A 17,163-nucleotide genomic window follows, 5' to 3' on the forward strand; every position below is an offset into this window, starting at 1 on the left:
ACTCTGGAAATGTGAAATCACCACAGGTTCATAAATGTTGGCAGCTTATTAAATGTCCTTCAAAAAACCATGCAGGCCAAGGGAAATATAATCTTGTAGTCATTTCTAGGTAAACTGTGATTTGCAAAAGGCTGGAGCAAGCAAACCAATGCGTTTTCCTTTAATTGAGTTGGAAACCAGTTTTCTTTGATGTGCCACCATTCTAAAATCGTCCCAGTAGGAATGTTACTCTTCCAACCAAATATTTTTAAGTGATTTAAAAACCCAAAACGAATGCTCTTTTGGCTGGGCAGTTTTCATTTTGGGAGATAGTGCTTGCCAAAGGAAAAAGGCTCATGATAATTTGATACTGGCTTAGCTTTCATCTTACTCTCTTCTTTCTGTTCTGGCTTGAGTAGCATTCACCCCTTTCATGTTTCTTATTACGGATAAGAGGGTGAGTGTAAGGACTTGGGAGTGATTATGCTACGAAAGCTCCAGTGGCCCCGTCAGAACCTGAATGTGAAGGCAGAAGAGGTCACCCTTGCAGAAGGAAGGAAGGGTAGGATGTGAGGAGGTGGACTGCTGGGTTCAAGAAGGTACAGGAAAGAGGCAAGATTGAAGCTGAGCCCTGGGGTCAAGGGGAGTATGGCTGGTATGGCACAGTTGAGTAGAGAAGTGGCTTTCAAGGAAGCTTCTCTGATAATCTGCCCAGGCTCGGGCCGGGGGGGGTGGGGTGGTTGAAGGTGATCTGGAAATAATCTGGAAGAGTTGTGCTCCTGAATTCTGGATCCTGATAACTTCCAGTGTTAGTTCTTGGATCTCACATTTGGGAAGATCTGGCCCCTTCCCCTGAGTTTAGGAGCTTTCTTTAAAGAAGAGAACCAGTAGAAAAGTCTGTCTTCAACTTTTCAGCCAGGTACTGGTGCCTTGGGAAGAGAGCCAAGAGAGACTTAGAAAGAGGATGGTGAAGGGAATAATAAAAGCCACTGATGCCAATTCAGTATTCAAGTCTTCTGGGCATCGTAGGGATATAAGTCTTGCATGTGACCATTGTGTAAACATCTCTTGATTGGATGGATATTATCCCAGTTTTACAGAAGAGACAATAAATGAATGGAAAGGGTAAGTTACATGTTAAGGGTCATTTAGCTGGAAAGAGGAGCTGATTTGAACCTGGGTCTCTGACTACAAGACCAACTGTTCTCTTCTACCATCCTAGGATGTTCATTCATGAAGACGTATGGAGGGCATTTCCATCAGTGATCTGGAACCTTGGGGTCTAATATGGTAGCCACCAGTCACCTGTGGCTACTTGAATCTAAATTAATTAAAATTAAAAATTTAGTTCTGCATTTGCACTAGTACCATTTCATGTGCTCAGTAGCCAGAGTTGGCTAGGGTCTTGCCATATCGGACAGCGCAGATCCAGAACATTTCCATCATGGCAGAAAAATTTTCACTGAGCAGAGTAAATGTTAGGTATTCTAGTTCGAATCCTGATGACTTTGGTAAATAAAGAGAAGCAATCTGATTGAAGTCATAAGGACTCTAATCCTGAGAAGAGAAGCATCCGGCTCTCCAAGTGGAAGGTGAAGGTCTAGCCCACTGAGCTGCAGAGAAAGCTATTGGTTGTGAAGAGAGTCTGCCTCTGAGTCATCTGCCTGGCTGCGTGTCGGGAGTTGGAGCTGACCACGTGTAAGAAGATACTGCTCTCCCTCAGGCAGGAAGCACGGGGTGATCTGTCAAGCCCGCCTCACAGGTTCTGGCGTCTACTGCCCAGAGTGAGAGGACTTGAGATTTGAGAAGGTTAAAAGAAGTAGGATTGCTCTGCTGGTTTCCTTGGTCCAAATTCTTCTGTATCTGGCTCTAAGAATTTGATTGACCCATCTGAAGTCCTGACCACATCTGATTTACAATTTGATATTATTTGCAAAGTGCACAGTCATCCACCAAGATTTTGTAAAAGAACGTTGTACTTGATCGGAAGACGTGGGCTCACATCCTAGCTTCACCACTTGGAGATTGTGCTTGACCGAGTTAAGCCGTCTTAAACCTGTTTCCTTGAATATGACATAAGGATATTAAATTCATTGATTTAAGGCAAGTGCCAGCACAGTGTGTGGCACGTAGTTGGCTCTCAGTAGAGGGTAACCGTATTGTGCTGTGCCCTCCAAAATCAACAATGAGTTCATGAATGACCTTAGGAAGGGGATGTGTTTTCTGAGCCCTCAATTGTAATGAATTTTGAAAGTAAAAATAAAAATTTTTATTATGGAAACTTTCAAACAAACTCAAAAGTGGAGAGAATTATGTCATGAATGCTCATGGGCCATAGGATAATTTAATTATAATACCTGCTGTGTTTACTGTGTACCCAGCATGCTTTGAAAGACACATTCCGTGTACCGACTGATTTAATCCTCATAACAGCAATAGGTGGGTGCTAGTTAAGTGCCCCATTTTGCAAATGGAGGTGTTAAACACAGAGAGTTTGAGCGATATGGGTGCTCAGGGTGACCTGCCAGAGGAAGGGTGGAGTTCAGAGCCTCCTCCAGGCAGCCTGACTGCTGGAATCACAGGCTCGACCACTGATCTGGGTCTGGGGAAAGCAGATCCCATGGTCAGAGCCTGCTGGGGTTGAGACCTGCTGAGGGGCCATGTCTGATGACCCCAACAGAGAATGGACTCTGAAAAAGAAGAGAAAGGAATATTCATTGTCATTTAAAAAACTTATTCCTGGAGTTCTTTCTACATGTCTTACCATTTCTCATCCCCTCAAAGGAGTATGTTTGGGCTATTTAACATGCCTTGATTTTCCAACTAGAGAAATCCTGACATTTTTCTGTCTGGGCCCTAAATCTCTGGTTCTGGACTAAATTGGAAGATTTGCCCTAGAATATAGCTAATAAAGTAAGACAGGAGTGTTATGCATCTTTCATACAGTCTAAGATAGTTTTTAGAGTTATATTTCTTTCTGGAAAATTATTTTGTTTAAATTTGGATTTTTAGTGTAGAATTGATTTAAATATTCACATGCAAAATCATATCTAATCATTGGCTTGGTTTCTTTTTTTTCAATTAGAAATTGATACTAGAAACTAGCCTTAGGATGCCTCTCTCTCTCTCTTTCTCTCTCTCTCTCTCCTCTTTTTAAAAAACAACAAAGTCTGTTGTTTGGCGTTTCTTCTGCCCTTTATTCTCCCCCCCCCCCCCCCCGTTTCGTTAGCCTGTGCTCTTTTTTGTAGTTAGATCTAACTTGCTCTCTGCCTGATTTATTTTGGCAAATGCAGTTAAAATGGTCTCTTTTTTTTTTCACAGAAAATGTGTTTTGATTTCTTCTTAGAAGAATAAGCTTTTGTTCTTTGAAGTTAAATAAATCAAATCGCTTTCAGGCTCCAAATGCCACTGCCTTGTCTTCATGATCACTGGTCTTTCATTTTTTAAAAATGAAGCTGTCGTAAGCATTTGATATCATACGTTTCTCAAGTATGTGCTCCTTTTTGCATCTTCTGGTAGGCTCTCCTCGAAACATCAATTTGGGAAGTGTACACAACAATATTTTTTCATCAAAACAAAAATTCATAATATTAGACATGGCTTTTTATTTTATGCTATTGTATTACTGAAGCAATTCTGTTAATTATTTTAGTAATTTATTATGGTGATGAAAAGGGGGGGTTTAAACTGTTTAGGCTTAATTTTAACTGTGCCACTAAGGATCAGTGGTTTTGGGCAAATTGCTTCACCCTTCCACACCCCCGGAGGGTCTTTATCTTTACAACAGGGTTGTTTTTGGTCCTGAGTGACATAACATAGATATATTGTTCTTAAATCTGTCCTTGGCACAGAGTTAGTATTTACTAAGTATGTGCTACTATCAATAACTTTCATCAATCCCATTCTTGGTGGTCTTAGTTATGTTTTAGCCTGTTCCTCAAATATCAGTTTGAGATTCTGTGAATCCCTTTTTATTTCTTAAGAATATTAGAGTTTTGGATTCTCATGACATCTTAACAATCGATATTTGGCAAGTCCCTTAGGAATTTGGACCATTCTCTTGCCTGTGCTAAGAGGCCTTAGACATAACTGTTCCCCTCCTCCCGGAGGTGGAATCAGAATTAGTAACAGGGCAGTTGGATAGTTTTGCCGCTGTTCTTTGTATTATACAGATCAGAGGGCCGGTTAAATTAAGAGGTAGCGTGGGCTGAGTTTTCTGTGCTAAACTGCCTTGCTGGAGCTGAGTTCTGGGATAAAAGCCTTCTTTTTTGCCAAGACTCTTTCATGGATCATGCTCCCTGCCTCCTGAGCATTGTGGCCAGTCACAAGGTCACAAGGTCAGCCTCCCCGACCGTTGGCACCATCCTCTCCTCCTTCCTTTTCACCTTCATGACAGGGGTGTATTGGAGGGTCCCTGTGGGGGCTCCCCAGAGATTGGGCTGTATTATTTGCACTACTTTGCATTGTGGTTCTTCTGGTAACTCTCCAGGGAGGGAGAGGATGGTGAGAAACTTAACTGCTTGTTAGCTAATATTTTTCTCCCTAGGTTGTGTTTTTTTGCAGGGCAAAATATACATTTTTGAGAAAGCAAGGTATGTCAGGCTTGATGGGAACCCCTTCATTTGATTCACTGGTCTTAAAGAGCCGTGGCAGAGAAATTCATAAGAAGAAACTGTACCTCAAATAGGCAGACATTGGGACACTTGCCTTGATTTGCAGTTGCTGAGTACATTTCTGCAGAGGAGAAGGAGTATTTGGGTTGATGCCTGTGTTCTTATGTGGAAGATCATTCCCGCTGAGCCCATCTTAATTTTGGAAATGGAGGGAAGCTACCACCTGCGCAGGCACTGGCCGGATGTGGAGAAAAGCTGAGTGAGGGACCGAAATTTCAGTGCAGCCTTATGAGTACTAATCTCTCCACTCTCCCCATGACAAATGAAGAACTAGGCTCAGAGGGATTACTTTTTCCCAGTTCCAAGGGCTGGCAGTGACAGGGCTTGGATGGGCAGCAGTCTATATTTGGAATTAACATGCTCAGGGGCTTTTGGAGTTTGAGGGAGCTTTGCTTTCTCCAAGTAAAGCAAGTCCTCCTTCGATCTCTTAGCCCGGTGGTTCAAAGTAGCTATCATGACAGCGTTATCAGCCTTCACCAGGCACGGCTCCTTTGGTCTCCTACAGGGACCCCCTGATGTCTTTGGGCTGCCATGCATCAGGTTCTGTTCTGTGAGCAATTCTGGTTTCTTACAGGTAGACTAAGATCATAGACTTTGAGATCTCAGAGGAGCTGTGATTGCTATTCAGGTCAATTCAGGTACAGTTATGTCTTTATAAAGTATTTATTGATCCCCTACTGTGTGTGAGGTGCTGTGCCAGGCCTGAGGGACATAGAAGTGTAGAAGATGGACATATAAGGGCCACACTTTCTCGAAGCTTCATTCTAGTTTTTTATGTAGATTTTTCTCCCCATGCCTCCTCATCCCCTCCTTTTGGAGTAAGAAGGCTATGTGTGTTGTTCAAGGTTATGCGGATGGTAGATTCCAGAGCCTGTACCCTCTGACCCTTCATTCCCCTCACTCTCTCTGGTGAGTTGGTTATGACAAGTGTTTGAACTTGAATTATTATTATTATTTTTTTAAATTTTTATTTATTTGTTCATGAGAGACAGAGAGAGAGAGAGAGAGAGGGAGAGGCAGAGACACAGGCAGAGGGAGAAGCAGGCTCCACACAAGATGCCTGATGTGGGACTTGATCCTGTGACTCCGGGATCACGCCCTGAGCTTGAAGGCAGATAGATGTTGAGCCACCCAGGTGTCTCGAATTATTATTATTATTTTTTTAGGATTTGCAAAATAAGACATGCACACAATAAAATATGCAAGCAGCAATAAAGCCTACAGAGTGAAAAATAGGCCTTTAAAAAAAGCAAAATCTTCACCCTATTTACAGCCCTTCTCTCTCACCACCATCTCGAAATCTCCTTCCCAGGAGGGAGCCATGGGTCCTGGTGTCCTCTGTGTCTTTTCAGGATTATTCTGTGCACAGACATGCTTACATAACACACATATGTATGTACAGCTTCCTTTTTTGCCCTTCCTCTAGTGAGAGCGTAGATGCTTATCTACACTTTGCTTTTTATTGAAGTTGATGAGTAATAGTATCCATGGACTCTTGAGTTTTTACTATTCCCCACGGATTGAGCCATGAGGAGTGAAAACGCTGGACACATTTTTAAAAAGTTGCGTGCCCTCTTTGTCATTGGGAATACCTCCAAAACAAACATGCAAATTATCTGAGAGTTTTTGGTGGCCCTAAAAACATACTTTGCTGTCATCAACTATGATGTTTTTTCCAAGTTCTTGCTCCCCAGCCCTGCTGTGGGTACAGAAGAGACAAACATATTTGTCAGTCTTCTCAGGAGTCAGATAGTGTAGGGGCCTGGAGGGTTTTGGTTTGGTTTGGTTTCAGTTGCCGCTGAGGCAAGCCGTCTTTCCCCTGCATGCATCTCCCCAGGCAGCACCTGGTCCAGGGCCCCTGCTATTTTTGATCAGAAGTTGACCCACTGACTCCTGCGTCAACTGAGCTCTTCTTCTTCTGGATCTTGTTAGCCCGTGGATGGGACTTAAGAAAGAGAGGCTGTGACCTCTGTCCTTTACACCATAGCAACTGCAGCATTGGCGGCTCCCCGAGACCCTGGAGGGCCTCCCGACAGGCCTGTGGGGGCTTGGCAGAGGCAGAAGATGAAAGGCTTTTAGAGACATTATTGCCCAGAACTAGAAAGAAAAGGGAATCAATGGTTATCACCACGATTTTTACTTTTCTTAAGTTGTAACCCGAGGCTTTGAATCTACTGACATTAAACAGCTAAGTGAATCATAGGGCCTGTTTTCTATAAGTAGCGGGACATAGGATGCTGAAGTAACTCCACTGTGTAGGTTCTAAATCATACTCCCTGCCCTCCAGTCCTGGTCTGACACTTGTTCTCTGTGTCACCCTTCACATCGTAGCCTCTGATGCCTCAGCTTCTCCATCTGTGAAGTGAGGATAATGGTAATAATATCACCTACCTCATAGGGATATCGCTCCTTGGTGCTTAGTAAGTGCTGAATAGGCAAATGCTAGATAATATTACTATATCAGTTAAGCCGTATTTAAACACTTAGCAAATAGGGGCGCCTGGGTGGCTCAGTCGGTTAAGTGTCTGCCTTCAGCTCAGGTCATGATCCCGGGGTCCTGGGATTGAGCCGCACTTTGGGCTCCCTGCTCAGTGGGGGAGTTTGTTTCTCCCTCTCCCTCTCCCATCCCCCAACATACCCATATCCTGAGCCACCCAGGTGTCTCGAATTATTATTATTATTATTTTTAGGATTTGCAAAATAAGACATGCACCTCCGCCCCACTCATGCTCTCTCGCTTGCACTCTCTCTCAAATAAAGAAATAAAATCTTAAAAAAAATGAACAAATAAAAGTATGAAAAGGTAATGGTTTGTGATTTATTTTTTATATTCATAGGTATTGTAGTATTATTCATTTGATCCTCAGGTAGAGGCTTACTGACAGTTAGCTGAACTTCTAGCTCATAGGCCAGTAGAGACAATTAGAAAGAGGTGGTTCTATTCAAAGTCCTAGATCTCCAACCTATAGCTTAGTGTAGACATTGAATTGTAGATGTATTGAGACTAATGGGGAGCTGCTGAATTGCATTTAAATAATTCCAAGGGGACCCTTGTTTTTTCCAGATACAGAATAACTTTTGGTGTCAAGTACATTAACTTGGAATAAACTTCACTGCATCCTACCATCCCAAGGGCTGGTAGATCACAAGTGTCCAGTTATTGTCACTTGAGAAACCCATTACTGCTAAATATTTTTTTATTTTTAATTTTTTCATTACTTCTAAATATTAAACATATTTAAATTGTTGTTGAGTATAATAACTTAGTAAAGAGCTACCTTTAGACTTTTCAGTAAGATCCAAATCTAATGTCAGAAGTTTCAAAGCTCTATGCTACTTAAAAAAGCTATTTCCATTTTGAATGTAAAATACCTGAAACATTTTTATTTTTCCTGAATTGATATACATTAGAGTTGCTCACTATTGATAATAAAAAGCTAAAAGTGTGATTATTAAACCCCCTTCCAAACTAGGAGTTGTAATGTGGCAATGTGTGATACTGTGATTTATAATAAGAAATGTATAGTTTGTCCCCATTTCTTGTAGAGAGCTAATAAAACTCTTGTAATTTCTTAAGGGATAAGAACCATAAAGGTCTTTTGTTTTATGTTAATGAAGTGACTTTTGGAAAGCCCCTAGTTAACTAAAGGATGAGGTGGTTTGCCAGGGAGCCAACCATGTGTATAGAGGGTTGGAACTCTACCCCGCACCTCCAGAGAAGGGAGAGGGATTGGAGTTTGTATTAATCACCAGTAGCCAGTGATTTAATGCTTATATGATGAAATTTCCATAAAAACTCGAAAGGAGAAGGTTCAGAGAACTTCCAGGTTTGTGAACCAGAACACTTCCACATGCCATTGTGTCCGGGACCCAAACTCTACAGAAGCTCCTTTGTTCAGAACCTCGCTCTATGTATCTCTTCATCTGGCTGTTGATTTATATCCTTTAATATCCTTTACAATAAACTGGTAACTTAGTGAATAAACTGGTTTTCTGAATCCTGTGAGCCAGTTTTGAATCCACGGAGAGGGTCATGGGAACCTCTGACTTACAGCCAGTTGGTCAGAAATACAGGTAACCGTCTGGACTTGTGATCGGCATGTGAAGTGGAAGGCAGCCCACTTGTGGGATCTGATGCTATCATTAGTTAGGTAGAGTTAGAGTTGAGTTGAATTGTAGGACACCCATCAGTTGTCCAAGCATTGGTGGCATGGGAGAAACCCTACCTACACCTACACCCTGGAATTGGGTGCAGAACCCTCACAAGACGCAGTGGTCAAGAAACATGGAAAATGCCCAAACTTAGTAGCAATCAAATAAATAGAAACTAAAATAATGAGATCACTTTTTGCTTTTCAGTTGGCAAATATGAATGCTAATACTAGCCTGATGGTGTAACTTTCATTTAAAATGAGACTCTTCTGAGAGTAGAAGGGACACTGTAAATAATTATTCCTACTTATTTATAGAACAAACATATGTAAACCGAGGCCTCCCAGGCCAGCTGGTTTACACGGTCTCCCTGGATAGCACCCAGTGTTGAAGAGGGTGGAAGGAGATGGGTGTTACCACACACCTGAGTAGGGACGCCACATTGGTATAGTAGAACTACATGGACAGAGGCTGAGCATCTACTCTGTATCATTAGATGAGAAGGCAAGTTGTAAAATATCCTAGTTTTGTTTAAGAAATGACATGCGACGTATCTCATTTCGTTTTGGATTGGAGATCACTTAAGCTTTCCTGTATAAGCTCCAAGCTCTTTGAGATTTTAGACTGTCTTCTCACTTTTTGTCATGCCTCCAGGTGGCCATTTGTACACAGTACATAGTACATACACTGTCGTGCCTCCAGGTGACCAGCTCTCAGTGATTCTGTAACAGGAGGGATGCTAGCTCACTCACCTGGTCAGTAAAATAGGCCTCTGCAGATGAGGTGAACTCTAGTTCCAAACTATTATGAAGGAAATTAGGAAGTGATTCAGTCATTCAACAATTATGTAGGTCAGGTTATGTTAAGATTTTTTAAATTACTATTTCAGTCTAATACTACAGAATTTTGCAGTTCAGATTGAGTTGCTGAGCTTTTTATTAATATTTGAATCCTTAAATGTTTCTGTCATGTCTGTTTCCTCCACTTCTTTCGTATAGTTTTTGACCTCAGCTAACTTTGTAGTGCTGTGTTTGCCGGCTTTGCCCTTTCAGAAATGAATTTAATTATTGTGGTTGTTATCAGTTGACAAATAGTACTGAGTTTTATCTCCTGGCTTAAAACCTTGTATGTGCATGAAGGCACCTTGCGAGAAACCAGAGTCCTGGGCTCCAGTCCCATCAGTCCTGATTTAGTACGTTAGGGGGTGATCCGGAGATTGGCAGCGTTGAGTTGCTTCTAAAGGTGTGACCCATCATCCTGAGAAACATTGATTTAAAGAGACTCACTGATTTAGCTAGATTAGCATGAGTCTATCGGTTAGCCTAGATTTGCTTTTTAGTAAACATGGAATCTTTATTAAAATAGAAAGGCATTAACATTATAAAACTTAACACATGATTTAGACCAGAGCAAGGTTTAAAGGACTACGAACACCAAGTACCTCCTGATAGCTTCCCATTAATCCACACCCGCCAAGATGCCACCCTCTGCAGGCATTACTGTCCCCACATGTTCAGCAACTAGAACCTGTGGACACATGACCACGGATTGTTCCATGAGAGCCTGGTAGTTGATAATCCTCTAATTAAGGAGTTTGAGTCTTGAAGGATCACAGATTACTGGTGAAAGATCAGTACGTGTTGTTCTAGGTCTTTGAGTATGAATATTACTGTCCTAATCTTAGCTCTGTTTCTAGGAGCAACTTTCCCCATCTCTTTCCTTTAAGTGTGTTCTACAAAATTCTTAATCCGGCTATATGATTCTGTAGCCTTGTATCTGTCTGTTCCGTGTCATGCCATTTCATTCAAGGTACACTTTTGACCTTCTTAGGGCCTGAGCCCCTTTTAGGATATAGGTTTTTTTTTTTTTTTAATGTTTTTTTTTTTTTAACTATTTATGATAGTCACACACACACAGAAAGAGAGCGAGAGAGAGAGGCAGAGACACAGGCAGAGGGAGAAGCAGGCTCCATGCACCGGGAGCCCGACGTGGGATTCGATCCCGGGTCTCCAGGATCGCGCCCTGGGCCAAAGGCAGGCACCAAACCGCTGCGCCACCCAGGGATCCCTAGGATATAGGTTTTTAACATCATTTCACTGCTCCTGTCTAGCCACAGGGACTATTTCCTAGGGAGTGGCCCTGCCAGGGTTTCTATTTCTGCATTTCTCTTCTGTTGCCCCCCACACAGGTGGGGAGCAGGAAAGTGAAGGAACGGAAGATCTCAGCAACACTGTGGATGTCTCCGTGGGGATTGGTGTGTCAGGGCTTTTTGGGGATGAGTGGGTCAGTTTCCAGGTCTGCCTGCCTACCCTAGAATTGCTGCTTCACCATTTTTAAGTGTGAGGCCTTGAGTAAGTTATTGACCCTGGAAGCCTCAGTTTCTTCCTATGGAAAATGGGACCTGTCCTTGACTCATGGAGTCATTGGAAAGATTGAGTTCATGAATCTAGAGTGTTAGCGTGGCAGTGCCTGGCACATAGAAAGCCCTTGTAAATGTCACCTACTGTTATTATTAATCAGAGAGTGTTTTCCTTCCTTGACACCCTGTCCTTGGAGGTCTTAGAGTTCAATGTCTATTAAGGTGCTCAGGTTTCTAGTTTTTTTAAAGCATGTTTCTACTTTTTAAAGGGGCCGGATAGTTTTTTTTTTTTTTTTCTAGAGGATCCTTTTTAACAAGGCACATATATGTCCTAATCAAAGGCACACACTGTATTGTGGCGTTTGTGGAACCCTAATATAATAATGGAATTATGGCTTTACCTTTATAATTAGAATGACCTCTTCCTTCACCTTTTCTGAGGTTCTTAATTTTTCTCCAGAAGTCTTGCGTTACTAGGGAAATGGTCACGCTGGGGATTTCTGAATCATCTTTACTTATTTTTAAATATTTTATTTATTGATGAGAGACACAGAGAGAGGCAGAGACATAGGCAGAGGCAATGGCTCAACCACTGAGCTACCCAGGCACCCCCTGAGTCATCTTTTAAATGTAAGGAAGTTTTGCTTAATTTCATCCAGTTTGAGCATCCACCTGTAAGACTGTCATCTCACCAATTTTCCCAGAGAGAGAGAGGTCCTGCGTGATGGAAACTGAGAACAACATGTGGGTGGAGGGTTTTCTCCTGGTCTGTCCACTGCTGCCGGCCCACTCTGGCATTTATGCCAGCCTACACATGGTTTCTGATTGCTCTAAGACCTTAAGGAAGGCACTTTTTAATATTAACATACTTTGTTAAAGAAATGCCATTTAAAAGTATGTGTTTATCAATATGGATCTATTTACACCTGTAGGATGCAATGAGGAGAAATTTAGCAGTTTGGAAATGCACCTGTGACCCAGCTCAAGACGTAAGGTCACAGCTGGAGATTTACAAGCCGCAGAGTATGTGGTGTCTTCTTTACCCTAGATTGTCATTGTGATAAAAGAGAGATTTACTTGGAAATGGATAACAGCTGTCCTGGTGAAGTGCTGCCTGTTGATAAGCGCATGTTTTTGAAGAGGGAGAGAGCCCTGCACGTCAGTGCTGGGTAGCTTTAGTAGGGTTTTTAGAAAGGTTCACTTTCTGTTATCTGTTTAGTGTTAGTAATGAGGACTCTAAGCAGAATTTGTATTTTTTTCACTTCCTCTCTCAAACTGCTTATGGTACAGTTTTAATCAGCCACAGGAGGCAGCTGTTGAAGCCAGCATGATTGTTTAGGGCAGCTGGATGCTGGTATGGATCCTCCGAGCTAGCCCTTGGGAGTGTCCTGACTGCTGGCCCGGGTTAAGCATTGTATGCATATCATCGTTTGTAAAACCACCAACACCCCTTTGGGGAAATGCTCCAGAGTGGGCCAAGGTTCAACAGCTAGTCACAGGGGTCTGGTTTAGAATCCAGGCCGCTCGTTCCAGATCCTTCCTTAGCCCAGCCCTCAGTCTTTGTGCTTTAAAGTCAGTTCAATCTGTGCAGAGAACTCTTAATGGGAAGCTCTCCTCAGTTGGACCAAAACCTCTGGCTGTGATAGGATGTTACGTTCTAGGCCTGACATTCCTCGCCCTTGACTTTCTTGTTTTCCTTGATGCAAAAAAATCTAGGTCTAAGGGAGCAGATGATAAAAGGAGGAGATATAAAAATAGTTGAACACCTGTTTTGTAGATAATGGCCTAGTTTGAAGTTTGGCTTTGAAAACTCACCCCTGTTTTTACTGTTTTGTCTTTCGGGACCATTTTTCTGTTTCTCCACCTCTGGCTTCTTTCCCTTTACCCTGTTTGTACTCATCAACTCTCAAGTGAAAGTATTTCCAGACTTGCTTTTGTTTAGCTCTACAGCACAAAGCTGCACTTTGGCCATGCCAAGCTGAAGCAAGGCAGAGCAGAGAATTATTACTTCCATTCGTAATTAAAAACTCCATGCATTCTGTTTTAGGGGACGATGTTTTATTTCCTTTTTAGCAAAGGGGATAAGGATCCTTTACTGAAGCCTTTTAGTTTGGGCAATCTCTCTCTCTTTCTCTTCTTCGCTGCCTCTCTCTCATAACTGTGATGAATATTTTAAACTGTAGAATGACAGGAAAGGGTAATATCTCAGACTCTAGATCTTGAAGTAGCTGTAGGGGCACGTGGGTGGCTCAGTGGTTGAGCATCTGCCTTTGGCTCAGGGCATGATCCTGGGGTTGTGGGATCGTGTCCCACATTAGGCTCCTTTCAGGGAGCCTGCTCATCCCTTTGCCTGTGTTTCTGTCTCTCTCTCTGTGTGTCTCATGAATAAAAAAAAAATATTTTTAAAAATTGAAGTAGCTATAAAATAAGTACAAAGTAATATGTAAATCAAGATCTCTTTATTGGCATTTTGCTCTTTGTATTCCTGGAAGTTGGTTTCATACAGTTTTGCTTAGCATTTGTGGGCAGATGGGGCAATTCTTTGTCCCTTAACCTGGCATAGGGTGGCCTGTGTGATGTGTATGCCTCCATAGGCACAGGCAGCGCTAGAATTTCCGTCCTGTCCTATCCCAGTCTTCCAAACAGGACTGTAAACAGGCACACAGCTGTCTGTCACTCAGATGAGACGTTTGTAAGAACAGCAACAACAATCGCAAACAGCTTTGGAACATAAAAAGCTGTCTTCCAAGTTTCCTGGGGACTTCGTTTGAAATGAAAGTGTGAATACTCTAGAACCAGCTGTTTGAACCAAAACACACAACACAGCCCTCGAGTCACAATTGGCATCTGAGATGGGCATCTGGTCATTGAGCTTCTGTTGGTTCCAAGATCCTAGCCAAGATGCCTCATGTGCACCGTGGACATCTAGAGTTGACTCTGTCTTGTGTGGCTTGGGAGAGCCACCTTTTCTGACACAAAGAAGTTTCATTGTGACTGAGCACGCTCACCCCAATGCTCATTACTTGGGAGAACATGGCCAAGGAGTTAATAAACACATTCCCAAGAAGTGATACATGACTCAGAGGAGAACGCTCAACCGGTCGGTCACTCTAGAAGCTTGTGTTGAAACAGACCGATGCCCTCAGTCTACTGTGGCTCTCAAATTCTTTCTTGGTTTTCTATCAAAACCTTGATAATGAGGTCTTTCTGAAATTGTGGTACTTAACATTTCTTTAGACCGAATTCTAGAAGAAATATATAATGGGGGAAGGAACTCAGTGGGGTCAGGTGAGATGGAGGTGAGGATGGATTACAATTCCTCTGTGTTTTTAAATATCCACATGGGTTAATACGTGATACGATGTTTACCTTCTGGAAAGCTCACCTTTTTGTTTTCTCTTGCAGGGGTGACCTTATTTCAAGAGTTCTAAGACACTGAAGACTTAGAAGAAGTTGCCTGGGGAATTTTTTAAAATTTTTATACAGTTTCTGTTGTGGAGTCTGCAGACATGGGGATAAAAGCTAAAAGGGAATATCTGTGCTATGCTACATACAGAATTCAGTTTGCTTGGAAACAAGGTTTGGGTTAAAAAGTCCAAGGGAAAATTTACTACGTTTCCAGTGAAGGAAAGAGCTTATTTTAAAATTTTCCCAACCACCATACTTCCCAGTCCCCTATTTCTGGCCTTGGTACATCTTGCCAGTTTTTCTCGCATGATCGCTGTGTGCAGGGGAACTATTTGTGTGCAGTCCGAGCTGCTGCTTGGGGATGTTTATGCATGAATGTGTGTGAGTGTGCGCATACACACACATACATGCACATCTGTGCACGGCTTCTGTTCTCCCAACCCATAGATCTCATTTTGCAACTAGTTGCAAGAAGATCCTCTTGCAGTTTAACTGTTAAAAAAGATAAAGATGAAGCTTCAATGGTCAAAGGTCCTTGCAGATAATCTGGTCTAGCCCTGAGAAATTGGGGTTCCTATCCTTCCCGGAAGGGCATGGAGTCAGATGGAACCAGAAGCCAGACTTCGGATTCTTGGACCAAGAAGTCACCACCACCGTGCCACTCCTAGGTCACTTATAAAATATCGAGAGTATTTTTTTCTTAAACTTGCGCTAAGCAAGTCTTATTTAATCTATTGAATAAAGGGGGATAATAGTTTAAAATGACTAAAAAAAAAAAAAAAACCCCGGCAAAACTAAAAAAAAAAAATGCTTGTTTTGACAACCCAAGGCCAAAACAAAACAAAGATACCCAACTGCTGATGAAGAATGGACCAATACCTTCCCCTGGCATGTTTTGCTCGGACACTTCGTATTTTGCGTCTTGTAACCCATGCTCGTTATTTAAAAGATTCTTGATGGTTACATTTCCCCTGTAGCCTGGAAAGCCCTATTTTTATGTGTTTTTAAAAGCTATGTAGTGTACGAAACCCCTGCAAGAACCAGAGGCAGAGATAGTAGCACATTTCTGACAGGTGTGGGCCGGGGACTGGGAGCGCCCAGTTACAGGCAGGTCTCCAAGACCTGCCCCCATGTCAGTGTTGGTGTGATGCCCGGGGCACTTCTTTGATCTAGGAGAGAAAGAGCATCTTTCTCATTTCACCCCCAAAGAAGATTTCCATATGTAAAGTACTGACTGTAAACTTACGCATTCCATTCTGTTTATAGCATCAAACTAAAAATGTCCAACCTTTTAAATGAATGGTGAGTTTAATTTCATGTGAATTTTTTCTGACAACCGGTTAGAGCTCCACGTGTGTACATACATCTATACAGTGGACTAGGGGAAGCTGGTATGGAAAGAAATCCCACTGAAGTCCAGAAAGGGGCAACATAGGAATTTTGGGGGTGTGTGTATTACTGTAAATAACTATATGTGCAGTCTAGATCAATAGTTTTAGTTTTTTTAAGAACATCATTTTTTTGGCTTGAAAACTATGATGTCCTCAAAGGGTGAGGCTAAAATGTAAGATATTCTTCAGCTTTAATTATTTTTTAATTTTATTCAGGTCAGAGCACTTTTTTATAGCAATACAACAGGCAAGAGAATACTCAACCATATTTAAAATTGTGTTTATACCAAGAGTACCTTTTAAATATTTTCTAATACTTGAGCAGTTTTTGTCCGGCTGGCTTCCAAATATGCCAAAAGTTAAGCATTCAATGTTTTGACACATAAGCTTTTTACTGATAAGAATTCTTAAGTGTTCCCAAAGCAACTGATGTTTACAGGGCTTGTGTTCTTCTTCCTTCTCTGGAAGGATCTGGGGATCCACCATGAACTTACTATACAAAACACTAATGATGGGCTAACTTCTGGTTTAATGAGTGAGTTGGCTACCACCTTGATGTAAAAATTTGTAAAGGAAACTTTTTCACCATTTTGAGTGTCAGATATATTTTTAACTGTCTGGTTTGTACTTTTACGACTTTTGTACTACCAAAGCAGAGTTAAAAATAAAAATGTTAAACATAAACGGTGTTGTTTTTGAACGAAAATGCGATTGTGGTAGTTACGATTCATACTGGGCCTGATTTTAACGTGTCTGATTTCTTAGGTCTCAGTTGACCAGTGATGATCTGGCCAGCTGTCCCCCACTGGATGTCAGTTTCCTGCTTCTCCCCTCCCCAGCCCCGTCCCCGGCAAGGAACACCACTCCCCACCCCCTGATAGTTATTTTTAAAATTTGGAGATCATTCTGAATGTATACAGACCAATGATCAAAGCTAAGATGGGAACACAGGTACGATATGACTAAGCATGCACAGCTTTGTTCGGATCCCACCAGTCATTCCAGTAACGTCCGAGGATCACCCATTGCAGTTAGTTGTCTGGTCGCTGATCGGTGATGGGCATCTCATCTTTTTCTTGGGATCCGTGATCCCGTGATTTCCACCGTGCCCTTCTGAAATTTTGTAGAATTCCCTTCCACGTCGGTCTGCCCGCTAGTTCTCGTGATGAGACTGAGGACTAGTGTCATGGAAAGGACCCAC

General features: G+C 42.1%; 1 protein-coding gene across 1 annotated transcript in view; it reads left to right on the plus strand.

The window, feature by feature from the left end:
- RELL1 (RELT like 1) overlaps window positions 1–16,646 on the plus strand; it is a 62,979-nt gene extending 46,333 nt beyond the window's left edge. Inside the window, exon 7 of the mRNA XM_077879700.1 lies at window positions 14,569–16,646. The gene's annotated coding sequence lies outside the window, so the exon portion shown is untranslated. The remainder of the gene's footprint in view (window positions 1–14,568) is intronic.
- Window positions 16,647–17,163: the final 517 nt, after the last annotated feature.

Source organism: Canis aureus, chromosome 2 (assembly GCF_053574225.1).
Source record: "Canis aureus isolate CA01 chromosome 2, VMU_Caureus_v.1.0, whole genome shotgun sequence".
Lineage (NCBI taxonomy): Eukaryota > Metazoa > Chordata > Mammalia > Carnivora > Canidae > Canis > Canis aureus.